The 12,500-nt window shown below is 42.0% G+C and overlaps 1 pseudogene; it reads right to left on the bottom strand.

Moving 5' to 3' along the window:
- Positions 1-7,107: 7,107 nt before the first annotated feature.
- LOC127653541 (peripheral plasma membrane protein CASK-like) overlaps positions 7,108-12,500 on the bottom strand; it is an 84,329-nt pseudogene continuing 78,936 nt past the window's right edge.

The following is a 12,500-nucleotide window of genomic DNA, read 5'->3' as shown; positions in this document are numbered from 1 at the left end:
TATACACTCTCTCACACACACACACATATATATACACTCTCTCTCACACACACACACATATATACACACTCTCTCTCACACACACACACACACACATATATACACACTCTCTCACACACACACACATATATACACTCTCTCACACACACACACACACACACACATATATACACACTCTCTCACACACACACACACATATATATACACACTCTCTCACACACACACACATATATATACACTATCACACACACACACACACACACTCTCTCTCACACACACATATATACACACTCTCACACACACACACATATACACTCTCTCTCACACACACACACACATATATATACACACACTCTCACACACACATATATACACACTCTCTCACACACACACATATATACACTCTCTCACACACACACATATATATATACACTCTCTCTCTCACACACACACATATACACACTCTCTCTCACACACACACATATACACTCTCTCACACACACACATATATATACACTCTCTCTCACACACACACACATATACACACTCTCTCACACACACACACATATACACTCTCTCACACACACACATATATATACACTCTCTCTCACACACACACATATATACACTCTCTCACACACACACACATATACACACTCTCTCACACACACACACATATACACACTCTCACACACACACACATATACACTCTCTCTCACACACACACACATATACACTCTCTCTCACACACACACATATACACTCTCTCACACACACACATATATACACTCTCTCACACACACACATATATACACTCTCTCACACACACACATATATATACACTCTCTCACACACACACATATATATACACTCTCTCTCACACACACACACATATATACACTCTCTCTCTCTCACACACACACTCACATACATATACACTCACTCTCTCTCACACACACACATATATACACACTCTCTCTCACACACACACATACACACTCTCTCACACACACACATATATATACACTCTCTCTCACACACACACACATATATACACACACTCTCACACATATACACACTCTCTCTCACACACACACACATATATACACACACTCTCTCTCACACACACACACACACATATATACACACTCTCTCACACACACACACATATATACACTCTCTCACACACACACACACACATATACACACTCTCTCACACACACACACATATATACACTCTCTCACACACACACACACACACACATATATATATACACTATCACACACACACACACACACACATTCTCTCTCACACACACATATATACACACTCTCACACACACACACATATACACTCTCTCTCACACACACACACATATATATACACTCTCTCTCTCTCTCACACACATATACACTCACTCTCTCTCACACACACACATATATACACTCTCTCTCACACACACATATATACACACTCTCTCTCACACACACACATATATACACACTCTCTCTCACACACACACATATATATACACACACTCTCACACATATATACACTCTCTCTCTCTCACACACACACATATATATACACACACTCTCACACATATATACACTCTCTCTCTCTCACACACACACACATATATACACACTCTCTCACACACACACATATATACACTCTCTCTCACACACACACATATATATACACACACTCTCACACATATATACACTCTCTCTCACACACACACATATATACACACTCTCTCACACACACACATATATACACACTCTCACACATATATACACACTCTCTCACACACACACATATATATATACACACACTCACACATACACACTCTCTCACACACACACATATATATACACACACTCTCACACATATATACACACTCTCTCACACACACACATATATATACACACACTCTCACACATATATACACACTCTCTCACACACACACATATATATACACACTCTCTCTCACACACACACATATATACACACTCTCTCTCACACACACACATATATATACACACACTCTCACACATATATACAGTCTCTCTCACACACACACATATATACACACTCTCTCTCACACACACACATATACACACACTCTCTCACACACACACATATATATACACACTCTCACACATATATACACTCTCTCTCACACACACACACATATATACACACTCTCTCTCACACACACACATATATACACACTCTCTCTCACACACACACATATATATACACACACTCTCACACATATATACACTCTCTCTCACACACACACACACACATATATATACACACACTGTCACACATATATACACACTCTCTCACACACACACACATATATATATACACACACTCTCACACATATATACACACTCTCACACACACACACACACACATATATATACACACACTGTCACACATATATATACACTCTCTCACACACACATATATACACACTCTCTCTCACACACACACATATATATACACACACTCTCACACACACACTCTCTCACACACACACACATATATATATATACACACACTCTCACACATATATACACACTCTCTCACACACACACACATATATATATATACACACACTCTCACACATATATACACACTCTCTCACACACACACATATATATATACACACACTCTCACACATATATACACACTCTCTCACACACACACATATATATACACACACTCTCACACATATATACACACTCTCTCACACACACACATATATACACACTCTCTCACATACACACATATATATACACACTCTCTCTCACACACACACATATATATACACACACTCACACATATATACAGTCTCTCTCACACACACACATATATACACACTCTCACACACACATATATATATACACACACTCTCACACATATATACACACTCTCTCACACACACACATATATATATATACACACACTCACACACACACACATATATACACACTCTCTCTCACACACACACATATATATATACACACTCTCTCACACATATATACACTCTCTCTCACACACACACATATATATATACACACTCTCTCACACACACACATATATATACACACACTCTCACACATATATACACACTCTCTCACACACACACATATATATACACACACTCTCACACATATATACACACTCTCTCACACACACACATATATATACACACTCTCACACATATATACACACTCTCTCACACACACACATATATATACACACACTCTCACACATATATACATACTCTCTCACACACACACATATATATACACACACTCTCACACATATATACACACTCTCTCACACACACACATATATATACACACACTCTCACACATATATACACACTCTCACTCACACACACATATATACACACTCTCTCACACACACACATATATATACACACACTCTCACACATATATACACACTCTCTCACACACACACATATATATACACACACTCTCACACATATATACACTCTCTCTCACACACACACATATATATATATACACACTCTCTCACACACACACATATATATACACACTCTCACACATATATACACACTCTCTCACACACACACATATATATACACACTCTCACACATATATACACACTCTCTCACACACACACATATATACACACACTCTCACACATATATACACTCTCTCACACACACACATATATATACACACACTCTCACACATATATACACACTCTCTCACACACACACATATATATATACACTCTCTCACACACACACATATATATACACACACTCTCACACATATATACACACTCTCTCACACACACACATATATATATACACACACTCTCACACATATATACACACTCTCTCTCACACACACACATATATATATACACACACTCTCACACATATATACACACTCTCTCACACACACACATATATATATACACACTCTCACACATATATACACACTCTCTCACACACACACATATATATACACACACTCTCACACATATATACACTCTCTCTCACACACACACATATATATACACACACTCTCACACATATATACACTCTCTCACACACACACACACACATATATATACACACACTCTCACACATATATACACTCTCTCACACACACACACACACATATATATACACTCTCTCACACACACACATATATATACACACACTCTCACACATATATACACTCTCTCACACACACACACACACATATATACACTCTCTCTCACACACACACATATATATACACACTCTCACACACACATATATATACACACTCTCACACACATATATACACACTCTCACACACACATATATATATACACACTCTCACACACACACACACATATATATACACTCTCTCTCACACACACACATATATATACACTCTCTCTCACACACACACATATATATACACACACTCTCACACATATATACACTCTCTCACACACACACACACATATATATACACACACTCTCACACATATATACACTCTCTCACACACACACACACACATATATACACTCTCTCTCACACACACACATATATATACACACACTCTCACACATATATACACTCTCTCACACACACACACACACATATATATACACACACTCTCTCTCACACACACACATATATATACACACACTCTCACACATATATACACTCTCTCACACACACACATATATATACACACACTCTCACACATATATACACACTCTCTCACACACACACATATATATACACACTCTCACACACACATATACACTCTCTCTCTCTCACACACACACATATATACACACACTCTCACACATATATACACACTCTCTCACACACACACATATATATACACACTCTCACACACACATATACACTCTCTCTCTCTCTCTCACACACACACACACATATATATACACACACTCTCACACACACACATATATACACACACTCTCACACATATATACACACTCTCTCACACACACATATATACACACTCTCTCACACACACACATATATACACACACTCTCACACATATATACACACTCTCTCACACACACACACACATATATATACACACTCTCTCACACACACACACACACATATATATACACACTCTCTCACACACACACACACACATATATACACACACTCTCACACACACACATATATACACACACTCTCACACATATATACACACTCTCTCACACACACATATATACACACACTCTCACACATATATACACACTCTCTCACACACACATATATATACACACTCTCTCACACACACACACACATATATATACACACACTCTCACACACACACATATATACACACACTCTCACACATATATACACACTCTCTCACACACACATATATACACACACTCTCACACATATATACACACTCTCACACACACACATATATACACACACTCTCACACATATATACACACTCTCTCACACACACACATATATATACACACTCTCACACACACATATACACTCTCTCTCTCTCACACACACACATATATATACACACTCTCTCACACACACACATATATACACACTCTCACACACACATATACACTCTCTCTCTCTCACACACACACATATATACACACACACTCTCACACATATATACACACTCTCTCACACACACACATATATACACACACTCTCACACATATATACACACTCTCTCACACACACACATATATATATACACACACTCTCACACATATATACACTCTCTCTCACACACACACATATATATACACACTCTCTCACACACACACATATATATACACACTCTCTCACACACACACATATATATACACACACTCTCACACATATATACACACTCTCTCTCACACACACACATATATATACACACACTCTCACACATATATACACACTCTCTCACACACACACATATATATATATACACTCTCTCTCACACACACACACATATACACACACATATATACACACTCTCTCACACACACACACATATACACACACATATATACACACTCTCTCACACACACACACATATACACACACATATATACACTCTCTCTCACACACACACACACATATATACACTCTCTCTCACACACACACACATATACACACACATATATACACACTCTCTCACACACACACACACACACTCTCTCTCACACACACACATATATATACACACACTCTCACACATATATACACTCTCTCTCACACACACACACATTCTCACACACACACACATATATATACACACACTCTCACACATATATACACTCTCTCACACACACACACATATATATACACACACTCTCACACATATATACACTCTCTCTCACACACACACTCTCACACATATATACACTCTCTCACACACACACACATATATATACACACTCTCTCTCACACACACACATATATATACACACACTCTCACACATATATACACTCTCTCTCACACACACACATATATATACACACTCTCTCTCACACACACACTCTCTCTCTCTCTCACACACACACATACTCTCACGTGACTTACCGAGAATCACCGTGACTCCCGCTGCAGAAGACTCTCCTCTTCCGCCGTTAATCGATCACACATGGAATAACATGTGATTTTAATGATCAAAGGATCTGTTTTGCATTGAACACACTTGACTGCAGTGCACCGGTTATGTCGGTGCATGTATCAAAGCCTATGTGAGCACCAGATGCCCTCGAGCGCGACACACTGACGTCATCAGAATATTAAACAGATGTTGAATGAGACCGTATATTTCGTGTGAGAGTAAGAATTGAGAGTATGGCTGAGCAGATGTAAATGTGTGTTGTTGTTCTTGTATTGTCCAGCAGGAGCCGCCAAAGACAAACGTCAGAGTAAAAACCCCGACAATGACGTCATCGTGTTCGTTCATATTTAAAGGTGCAGTTAGTGTTTGTGAATTTCTACAATGGCGTCAGTTACTGAACACTATTCATTTAGAATCACGCTGCAGCCACAACACAGTAAGATGACACAAGTGTAACCTTTAAAGGTATACTATCGATTTTACCATTTCTATAAACCACTTTATAAACATTATAATTCTGCTACGCTGGATCTCTGAGGGGTAATTCACAAACAAGCGCTTTCCACTTGATTTAGACTATTTTTTAATTAATTCTACTGTATAAAATATTCACCAGATGATTGTACCTGACGACACATGTTGTGATATGTTCAAAGATGTCGAGCAAGACCAAAATAAATGTATTTTTCCCAGACACTGTAAATGATTAAATAGATGCATTAATTCATAAGGAGCGTCGTGAGCAGAGTTTGTGAGTGAAGTGGTAACGATTTCCCTCCATGCTCAAATCATTGTTTAATCGCTCCACTCCGGGTTATCCGGTTCCTGCTCCTGGAGAAACCCCGCTCCGTGTCCGCTCCACTCCTCGCTCCGCTCACACGCTCCGCTTGTCAGGATATACGCCACATCCGCTGCATGAGAGAGACAAACAGCATCATCTAACAGAGGGGATGAAACTGCAGTTTAAAGCTGCACACCTCACAGAAACAGACAGAGACAGAAAGCAACATACTGAAGAGAAGTGCTGTCCTGTGGAGAGGAATGAAATGAAGAGTTCACACACCGGCTGTTCATTTATGTTTATGCACACTACTTCATTTCAATCGCAAAATGTACGCACCATTGACACATTTACACACACTTATGGGTTTCCTCAAATAAAACAATAATACTCTTTTAAGACACATTTCCTGAAACGATTGATCGATTAATGAAGAATTTCTTCCAGTTCCGCACAAGAAATCAAATCCAGGACAATTTACAAACACGTCACTACACAGGTTTAATGAAGTTGTCCATTCAGAGGTTGTGCGAGTGTGCATAGGTGTCCCGTTCCCTCTCTCACAGCAGATCGGGAAACAAGCGGGAATATTCCTCCGGGAGATGATGGCGTAACCCAGGTGACACCTGCACACGCTTCCTGCGCTCTCGACTGTGAAGGATTAACATACAGACATCTAGAGGAAGAGGAACACAGAGGAAGAGCGCCCCCTGCTGCCCTTGTGCAAACCTACATCTGTAAACAGAGGGGTGGACGAAACGGGCCGTCGAGTCTCCGCGGGAAGGACAGAATGTGGCGAGCCATCTCACAGTTCTGTTCGGGGTCCGTGCAAACGGTGCTCGTGCACATGAAGGAGAGGGGGGATTGTGGCACGGTCAACTGTGCTTATCGACTGTCGGTGGGCGTGTCACCGTAACCACGCCCACAGACCGTAGGTTTGGATTGGATCTGAAGGGGGCGGAGTCCCCCCACGACTGACTGTGCTCGTCATTGCTATGAGACGCCGTCTCGTACATTTAAAAACAAAAGAGTATAAAACGTCATCAACCCCCCCTCGTTATAAGTACAGGACCATATCTATGACTTATATATTCATATTTATAGATATTTATATATGTATATATATACAGCACTACGCCCCAGTAGTTCTCGCGAGTGTGTTTGATGAGGAATGGCTGTGGGCACGTGAGGGGGTTTGCTAGTACACCCAGGACACGGGCACCCACTGTGAGGTGCTGGACACCAGGTCAATGGCCTCCTCCAGCAGATGGATGGTGTCGTCAATCTCGTTATTGATGATGGTCTGATCGAAGTAATGCGCGTACGAGTGCTGCAACGCCTCCGACTCCTTCTGCAGTCGCTGCAGAGACTCGTCCTGAAACAAGCGACACATGAAGATCAGCTTAAATTGTGGCGATTAAAGTGATGGTCAGAAAGACATCAGGGGCGTTCACCAATACACTGACACACAACAAACACTCCATCACACAGACACTAGGTGTACGGAAGTTGCACTACTTGGGCTGAGTGAAGTTGGCAAAACGTATTTTTAAAGGAATAGTTCACCCAAAAATGACAAAAAAACATAATACATAATAGACCTAGGTGGAGGTTTGGTCTACCAAAAATATATTATTTAAATAAGGGACAATGCACAGTCTGCTGGTTGTTATCGCACAATAAACCCTGACATGGTGATCAGGACCCCAAAGGGAATTCTTTGAAGAGAAATCTTGAATGAATATACATTTACATTTACATTTATGCATTTGGCAGACGCTTTTATCCAAAGCGACTTACAGTGCAATTATTACAGGGACAATCCCCCTGGAGCAACCTGGAGTTAAGTGCCTTGCTCAAGGACACAATGGTGGTGGCTGTGGGGTTAGAACCTGTGACCTTCTGATTAACAGCCCTGTGCTTTAGCCACTACGCCACCACCACTCCTCGAATATTGTCACGATCACTCGTTTATTACTTACAGGCAGTTTTCTGCACCATCGAGGCAGCTGAGAGCCGCACAGGGAAATAATCAACACACACACTCACACACACACACACACACACACAACACACACACACACACACACACACATGCAATGAGTGACAACAGCAACATGCAATGAACAACTATTAAGACCAGAGAGTCAGTCTGTCTGTCTGTCAATCAATCTGTCTGTCTGTCTGTCTGTCAATCAATCTGTCTGTCAATCAATCTGTCTGTCTGTCTGTCAATCAATCTGTCTGTCTGTCTGTCAATCAATCTGTCTGTCTGTCAATCAATCTGTCAGTCAATCAATCCGTCAGTCAATCAATCCGTCAGTCAATCAATCTGTCAGTCAATCAATCTGTCTGTCAATCAATCTGTCTGTCAGTCAATCAATCTGTCAGTCAATCAATCAATCCGTCAGTCAATCAATCCGTCAGTCAATCAATCAATCCGTCAGTCAATCTGTCTGTCTGTCAATCAATCTGTCTGTCAGTCAATCAATCTGTCAGTCAATCAATCCGTCAGTCAATCTGTCTGTCTGTCAGTCAATCAATCTGTCAGTCAATCAATCAATCCGTCAGTCAATCTGTCTGTCTGTCAATCAATCTGTCTGTCAGTCAATCAATCTGTCAGTCAATCAATCCGTCAGTCAATCTGTCTGTCTGTCAGTCAATCAATCTGTCAGTCAATCAATCTGTCTGTCAATCAGTCTGTCTGTCAATCTGTCTGTCAGTCAATCTGTCTGTCAGTCAATCTGTCTGTCTGTCAATCAGTCTGTCTGTCAATCAATCTGTCAATCAATCCGTCAGTCAATCAATCTGTCAATCAATCCGTCAGTCAATCTGTCTGTCTGTCAGTCAATCAATCCGTCAGTCAATCTGTCTGTCTGTCAGTCAATCTGTCTGTCTGTCTGTCAGTCAGTCTGTCTGTCTGTCAATCAGTCTGTCTGTCAATCAGTCGGTCTGTCAATCTGTCTGTCTGTCAATCTGTCTGTCTGTCTGTCAATCAATCTGTCTGTCTGTCAATCAATCTGTCGGTCAGTCAATCTGTCTGTCGGTCTGTAATCAGGTGATCCGTTTGAAACAGGACAATGTTAAAAAGGTTTTTTAGATTTGTCCGCACACGTGAGCACATTGCAGGGTAAACACTTTCAAACTGCAGTGGAGTTCGCCAACTCGTCAATCAACGGCAAGTTTAAACTTTTAATGAAAAGTAGTTGAAAAAGCGAATACATGCACAGTACATAAACTGATATTAAGTAATGGATAATCAGCGGCTAGGTGTGCGTTAAACGATTTTAAATGCACAACGTGGAGGCAAAGACCTCAGCGACTGGCCCCCAATCGGGCTGATCAGCCGAGGAGAGGGATGAGGCTGACTGTGGCAGTAGGAGAGAGAGAGAGAGAGAGAGACACACGCAGCTGCAGTGTTTATGTTTTGTGTCTTTCAGTTTTCATTAAACTATTATTTTTCCCACCTGTTCCTTTCCCATTTGAACCCTGTTACATTGTGGGACGGGCGTGCATCTCTTCTGGCCCTGCCTGCCGGCAGGCTTTTCCCCGCCTCTCTATGGCTGGGGAGGGGGACGAGGGGAGAGAAAACAAAAAAAAAAAGGACAAAGCGGAGCGACAGATAGAGAGAGAAAGACCGAGAGAGGAATAACCTGGTTCAACGGCACCCAGATATGCTGTTGCCCGGTCCTCAGCCACTCCCCAAACTCTGGTGGATGACAGCCGCTCCTCCCCAGGCGGACCAGAGCAAGTCCTCCAACCCCTGGCAGATGGAACACCCCTCCCCGTTTTGGCAGCTGATAGGTAGCCTCGCCGCCCCTAGCAGCGGCTCCACCACTCCAAATGGCCGGCAGCGACTCCTCTGTCCCCCTGTGGATGACCGCGGCTGCTCCTTTGGGTTGGCTGGTAGTGGCGAGGACTCCACGACAGCACACCCCTCCTCCTTCCCTGGCTTCGCCACCAATGTAACAAGGTTAAAATGGGAAAGGAGAAGGCGGGAACCACCAAAATAATGTTTAATGAAAACAAAAAGACTGAAAACATAAACACACACATGGCAGCTGCATCTCTCTCTCTCTCTCTCTCTTACTGACGCATCCCGCTGCAGTTATCCCTCTCCTCGGCTGATTAGCCTGATTGAGGGCTGGGCGTGGTAGTCGTAGCATGGCCCCGCCCTCCTCCTCGTCATAAGTGTATTAATATTGCGGTGTCACACCGCGCCTCTTCGTGTCGTGTCTGGTTAGGACACAGTTTAATGATCAGGTGTAAACGGGTCTGTTCGTCAGTCAGTCAACATCAGGGCCAACGTGGAGACAAACAACAGGAAGTGAAGATCTTCAAACAGACATAACCATGCTGCACAGACACACAGCACTAAAGTGGAAATGTGTTCAATTCTAGACGGTTTGAACTCTGACCTCATTCATAGGGGGGGTGATGGTCGGTGCCGCAATGAAGATGACGTACGGCGCAAATTCAGCCGTCCGCAAAACCTTCAGTGCCTGTGAAAACACAACGCGATGACATCAGAACGGCTCACGGACATGACGAGAGAGATGAGGTCAGTGCAGGTGAAATCCGATTGGTCGAGAGTACCTGTGGCTCTACGTCCAGGATGGCGACCATGTTCTGCTCGTGGATCTTGCGGATGGTTTCGAGCGCGTGCCGTACATGGCGTCCTCGTGGCTGCCGTACTCCAGATAATCGTTATTAGAGATGTCCTGCATCATCTGGTCATGTGACACAAAGTAATAGTTCTTCCCGTTCTCCTCGTCTTTCTTCGGCGGTCGAGTCGTGTCTGTTTGATGATCGAAGAAACACAAAGACATTTGTACAATTGGATTCTTTATATTTTGGGATTAACACAAAGCATCGTCTCTCTTACGTGGAATAGGATAGGCGAATCTGTCGGGATGTTTGGCGATGAGCGTGTTCTTGATGTGTCTCCTGCCGACCCCGTGAGCACCTGCGGGCGAATATCAGCTCATATCACGAGTCACATGACCAACAGTATTCACAGTAATCATGACGTGTGTGCGAGCTCGTACCC

Source organism: Xyrauchen texanus, chromosome 13, assembly GCF_025860055.1.
Source record: "Xyrauchen texanus isolate HMW12.3.18 chromosome 13, RBS_HiC_50CHRs, whole genome shotgun sequence".
Classification (NCBI taxonomy): Eukaryota; Metazoa; Chordata; class Actinopteri; order Cypriniformes; family Catostomidae; genus Xyrauchen; species Xyrauchen texanus.
This window is presented reverse-complemented; position numbering and strand designations above follow the sequence as displayed.